This window comes from Monopterus albus, unplaced genomic scaffold, assembly GCF_001952655.1.
Source record: "Monopterus albus unplaced genomic scaffold, M_albus_1.0 scaffold28.1, whole genome shotgun sequence".
Lineage (NCBI taxonomy): Eukaryota > Metazoa > Chordata > Actinopteri > Synbranchiformes > Synbranchidae > Monopterus > Monopterus albus.
In genome coordinates, this window is record NW_018127908.1 from 1,324,666 (window position 1) to 1,331,275 (window position 6,610).

Below are 6,610 nucleotides of genomic sequence, written 5' to 3' on the forward strand. Positions count from 1 at the left end.
GAGCATATCCCACCATAATCTTATTTATGGGTAAATATATATTCGGGGTGCAGTGAAATAACATTTTTACAGTAGGATCTTGCATTTAGTTTTATTTGTTGTTGTCATGAGACTTAAGATTCACATTTAACTCTACATATAGTCATCTCCATGGCTCTGCTGACATTAAGTAGTGAATATTAACCGCTTTCTTGTAGAAGACAGATGCTAAATGAAGCTTTGGGACCAATAAAAATATAATACTTGCCCCTAGTGCCCAGTTTACATTCATATAAATTTCCTTCCCATGGCTGAATGCATTATAGCAATGCTTGCATTAGCAGATCTACCACCATCTATTTCATGGCTTTATAAGCAGCTGTCAATCTGGCCTTGTTGTTATTACTACAACTCAGCATCAACAAACATGAGAATGCTTTCTGAATGTCTTCTTTCTGAATCAGACCCAGGAGAGGGGAATTGTTCTTTTAGGAGATTTGTTAGCATTGCAGCTAAGCAGATTATTATTATTATTATTATTATTTTACCAAAGTTAAACTGACTATTGAAACAAACTATACCACCAGCATTTACTGTTGCAGCTTTCTCCCCATCCCCAACAAAGTTGTATGGCTTTTAGTCTTGGTGGCTTTTCTAACATATAATGATTATAATGACCAGCAGCAGAGGGCTTGAACTAGAAGAGCTTTCTCAAACAGCAGCAGATTCGATACCCCGACTGTTGATGAAAGAGAGTAGCTGGTCGGGGAGCTCGGCCAGGTTGTCCTTGGCCAGGCGCGCCATGCTCAGGACCTGGTTCCCTGAGCGGTCGATGTAGTCCAGGAAAGGAATGAACTGGATGGAAAAAGGAAAAAGGTCTGACGATGACAACAGTGAACTTTTCCTTCATTTGGCATTTGTGACATTGTTAGTTGCTGGTGGTGTGTAGTTTGTAGTGGCAGTGGCAAATCTGTTCAGAATTAGTCTTGGTTTTATTTCACTGAATTCATTTCCTTATGTTTGATTTATTTAAGGTTTTAAATTTGGAGCTTCAGTAACTGCATCTGCTACACATTACTGATACATTAACAAATGTATAGTCTTCACAGTGTGGCAGACTAGAGCAAGTGCTCCAAAATGTTTTACCAAAGACTCTAGTCATTTTAAGAAATAGTGTAAGAATGGTATAAAGATACCGCGTTTTGGTTGTTTGCAGACATACTTATGAGTGACTAAAAAAAGCATGTCCTGCTAAGTAAAAACAAATAAAACAGTCAACATAAAAAAAAGCCACAAAAAGTGATTCACTGCAACACTGGGGGAGTGATGCTCTTAATTTGGATAGGCAGCACCAATATACAGTAGATCGTTTTGTACTTTTGTAGATACTCAACAATCTTGCGACCTGACAGGTGAGCAAAATTCAGTACTCAAATACTCAAAATATGCTATTGTCTGCAGTCTTGTGACATGCACTTAAATCCAATAAGAAACCCACATATACTTGGCAGAGAAATTGGTTTGAAATGGTTTCAGACACTGGGGGGGGGACACTCAAGTTTATTCTAAGGAGATGTTTATTCTAATGTGTCCTTTGTCCAGATGAGAGTTTTTTTCTACACATGGTGCCATTAACTTTTCTACCTCTGTGTTTCTCTTGTTTCTATTCTTTTGCACTAGCCCTGATGAAGGTTTGGTGCAGACATTAACAAAAAAAAAGAACAGCGCAAATGCTAAATGAGTCTTGTTTTATTTTTTTTTTATTATTATTCATTAATAAATGTGGGAAAAACCGGAGTGCCCGGAGTAAACCCGTATAACTAAACAAAATAATGAATGAATTAGAGGAATGAAATTAACTGTGGTGTGCAGGGTTGGACGGTGGGACTTCATCAAAGAATGGAAAAGCGTGTACGCTTTGATGATTTCTCTGATCTCTGTTTGGCTGCTCCAGCAGATTGCTTTATTTCTTCACACAATCATTTTTTTGGCCCAATCCTCCTCAAATGTAAAGATGCTGTATGAGAAAAGCCTCTGGTGGTCTGGGGTGGGTGTGGTTTGAACTGAGTCTGCCCATGTTTGAACTGCAGTGTATCTGAAATGGGTGGAAGATGTACAGGCTTTGACGTTTGCTTGGACTCCAGTTTGAATGTCCTAGCTGATCGCTGCATGTCAGATGAGCTCTTTGTAGCGTTAGTGTTGCCTCTGGTTTCAAGGGTCTGATGTTGTCTGAACTGACCTTTATTAAGAATGGGTGGAAGATGTACAGGCTTTGATGCATGCTCAGCTTGCTGTGTGTCTGGCAGAGTTCTTGGTGGACATGGTGTAAACAGAGGTCCTTGTACTACATTCTGTAGGGGATTCTTGATCATATTTATATTTTTCGCCCTAATCCGGTTCAACCGTACAGATGCTGTCTGAGGAGAGCTTGCAGTGCCACTTCTGAGGGGACGACTTGGCTGTGAGTTGAACTGAGTCTGCGGGTTTGTGTGTTTAACCTCAGAAATGGGTGTAAGGACACTGTGTTTTAAAGGCATCTTTAGGGCCTTTACATTATTGGCATACATTTGAGCAGGTGTCATGCTTTTCCGTGCAATTTTCTCTATGGGGTCTCTATGGGGATTCTTGATCATATTTATATTTTTCGCCCTAATCCGGTTCAACCGTACAGATGCTGTCTGAGGAGAGCTTGCAGTGCCACTTCTGAGGGGACGACTTGGCTGTGAGTTGAACTGAGTCTGCGGGTTTGTGTGTTTAACCTCAGAAATGGGTGTAAGGACACTGTGTTTTAAAGGCATCTTTGGGGCCTTTACATTATTGACATATATACATACATACATGGTTTCCCGGTCAATTTTCTCTATGAGGTCTGTGTAGTCTGGTATTGGTGACGAAGGTGGTGTTGGCATTTGAACATTTATTTCCTCCTGCTCCTCATCAGTGCTCTCCTGCTCCTCATCAGTGCTCTCCTCGGGGCAGAGATCTGTGGCATCCCAGTGGTCTTTCCCAAAGATGCCTATGCAGCAGCCTGTGTTTGTCCATAGTCGGACATTGCAGTCCAAGCCTGCGGTAATAATGTTTTCACAATCTGAACTGCATAGTGCACTCACCACACCTCCAGAATGAGACTTCCAGGAGCCCAGCAGTGGTGGTGGAGACAGTGAGACACACCGGCCATTTATATCTTCAAATGGCTTGGTGTCTGCCTCTTCCCTAAAGCCAAATTCGTGAATATCCCACAGGTGAATCCTTCCTGTACGTTCCCCTGTCAGTAGTATTTGTTCACTGATGTCAGTTGACATAGTGGTAATGACTGCACCTTCAACATTCACTGCCTTGAATTCTGCCAACAGGCCTCCCTGTTCATCAATAGACCAGGCACAGATGTAGCCATTTTCAGAGGTCAGCAGTGTGGCTGTGTTAGCACAGGGCTCCCTCGTCTTCAGACATTTCATAAGAGGTCTGATAGTCACACCTGTCTTAGATTTTGACAGAGCTGTGGCTTTTTGGTGTGGAGGAATCTTTCTGGTGTCTCTGACACTCTTTGCTGTCCTCTCGACAGGCAGACTCCTTTGGCCTTGAGCTGCTTTGGCTGTCATTTGTGTTTCAGGGCTCATACTGGTATTGAGACAGCAGAGAGCCTTAGCTGTATCAGCATTCCAGATAACAATAGTTCCATTGCTGGAGGCTGCAACCAGCAAATTGTTATGCACATCCATAGAGGAAATGTCCTCTAAATATTCGTGCTTGAAGATCCTGTGGTTACGGTTGTTCAGATCCAGGTCAAAAATGACCTTGGAGTTCCTTCCTGATACAAACAACCTATTCTTTCTGCAGACCATACCTGTCACCTCCTTTGGCACAGTGACAGAAAGAACAGCAAGCTGTGTTCCGTTGTGAAAGTTCCACAGTCGGACTTTCCCATCCTGGGAAATTGTGATTAGTCTGCGCTGTGGTTCATCAAATGTCATAGCGGTGAGCCCCACATGCTGATCTGGAGTGACCTTAAACTGCAGGACGGCCTTTCCCGTTAAGATATCCCATACTGTCACCACGCCATTCTGACAAACAGAGACCACCTGTTTGAAAATGCTGTTGTAGAGTGCAGAGCACAGGGGCTTTTTGTGGGATCTTAACATACTCTGAAAAACATCTGTTCCTCTTCCCAGACATTTCCCTATGACTGCTGTGTTAGCTAGGAACAGCTCATTATTGTGTGTGTTATAACACACACAGGAGACTGGGGCTTGTGTCATACCGTCAGCCTGGAAGCTTTGCCTGCACTGCCGGTCACCTTCAGACCACACGCGCACATTCTTATCCTCAGATAAACTGATGAGTACTTTGTCCAGGTGGTTATACATGATGTGGGTGACTGGTGTGACGTGTCCTTTCAAAACATGTACACAGTACGAGATTTTGTGTGGAAACCACACCCGCAGTGAGCCGTCTGTGCCACCAGTCACCAGACACCCAGTAGAAGGGAAGAATTCCACGCAGGTGAAAAACTCATGTCCTGTGTTCTCAGTCGGGGAGGATAAGACACATGTTGATACTTCGGCATTGGGTGACATTGGGAGGTCAACGAGGACCAACATGTCGGATGATCTGGGGATGATGGCGAAGGAGTACAACTCTGGAATGTATTTGATCTGGCTGCACACATCATCAAAGACATGGGTTTTAATACACAGAAAGTCTTCAGACTCGTTTTTTAGCAGGGCCGAAACATAAACGTCTCTAACTTTCTGCTGAAGAATTTCCTCATATGCCTTTTGAAAGAAGAGGCCATTTTTCTTTACATTGTAGGAGATAAACACATACAAATCGCCTTTTATATCTCCAAAAGAAAACACTGCTTTAGAATCATCAGACCAATAGTTCATGGCGCTGATAACGATGTCCTCAAGTAGTAAAACATGTTTGAGTGCAAAGTGCCGAGGGAACTTACTGTAATCATAGAATAGCAATTCCCTATCAAGAGTGGCGATGGCCACTTCTTGGAGTTCTCTGAGGTACACCATGTCAGTAACACGGATTTTCTTGTTATGTGAGAAAGGAAGAGTGTTACTCATTCTGTCCAGTTGAACGGTGTGCTTCATGTCAAAGCTCTCAGACCAGCAGCTGAAGACACCATCGGAGCTGATGGAGAGGTACTGACCTCTCTGGTAAGTCCTGGTTTCTCCTGGGAAACACTCAGAACTGTGATCCTTGTCATCAGAGGGACGGAACAACAGACGAAGAATGTTTTTATGATGGTTCACAGGTACAAATTCAAAAGGTTTGGGAAAGTATCGATTATCCATTTTTTCTTCTGCCATTTTTTTCTTCAACAGAAAGTCCTGTAGCCCATCATGGCACACAGAATTACTGCAGTTTGTGTCAATCTTCATGTAAAGGGCAGCAAGGTCGTCTTCGCTCACAGAACTGCATACTTGCTTCATTGCAGCAACAAATTCCACCATATTCAGTCCCCCGCCTTTAACACTTTCAGATTCTTTAAATATCATCTCAGTCTCTTTAAAATGTATATCTGTAAACAGTTTGTCTGTGCTTGTAACTTCATCTGGCATCATATCTGTGTGTATATTCATTATTGCTTCCATTAAGGCAAATAAAAATATATTAGTGTAGAAAATATTAGTGCTGATTGCAGCTGTTTAAGTATTCACTGAGTTGTTTAACTGAAAGAAAGAACTTGCAGACTCCTATTCCGTGGACTGACATCAAAGCCACTTTAGTCTATGACGTCATCGTCACCGAGGAGACAGAACAACAAACCTTTTTTTTTTTTTTTTTTTTAATTGAGCTATGTAGTTATGGAAACGCAAAGTTTACTCCACATACCTGGACTAAATTTATTTGCTGACTGTACCCTTGCTGTATTTCAGCGAATACCTCATCCTCATTTCATGTACTTAGAAATAAATGATCGAACTTTCTGAAAACAGCTACATTACGGCATTTCTGAACACGTGGAAGCAAAAGCTTCATAGTGACTTGTTTATGAACAAGTCAGTATGTATAAGTATAACACTAAGTATACTTAGAGCAGGCCGTGGCATTGTAGGGCCCGCGGGTCACATCCGGCCCCCTGGCTCTCCCTGAACGGCCCGCGGGTCACATCCTGCCCCCTGGCTCTCCCTGAACGGCCCGCGGGTCACATCCTGCCCTCCGGCTCTCCCTGAACGACCCGCATGAAGTCATTGGTAAATTAAGTCAGTGTAAATATATTACAGTAATAGGTGCATGCAATACAACTGCACTCTTTATTTTGAAGGAACTGCTAAATTAACGTTTTTTCTCATGTGACTTTACGCCCCGTGATGTGAATGTGTTGGGCTGCTAGCTTTAGGCCTGAAAGATGTCAGCTAGCGTGAAGAAAGAGAGATTGATTCAGAATGCAGTTTTTAAAAAGGCACGGACTTCCAAGTATTTATTTACTAAAGTCAAAGGTAAAGCTGTGTGCCTAGTTTGTGGAGAACAGATATCGGTGTTTAATGATTATAACTTGAATCGCCATCACCAGACGAAACGCCGAACAGTAGAAAAACCTGACCGATGCGGAACGGGCACGGATGTCTGAATCTTTGCTAGCTAAACTGCAAAAGCAGCAAGGATTTTTTTTTTT

The 6,610-nt window shown here is 42.5% G+C and overlaps 1 protein-coding gene across 2 annotated transcripts in view; it reads left to right on the forward strand.

The window, feature by feature from the left end:
• Window positions 1-6,610, forward strand: part of tnn (tenascin N) — a 43,526-nt gene that overhangs the window by 19,199 nt on the left and 17,717 nt on the right. The gene's annotated exons all lie outside the window — the stretch shown is intronic.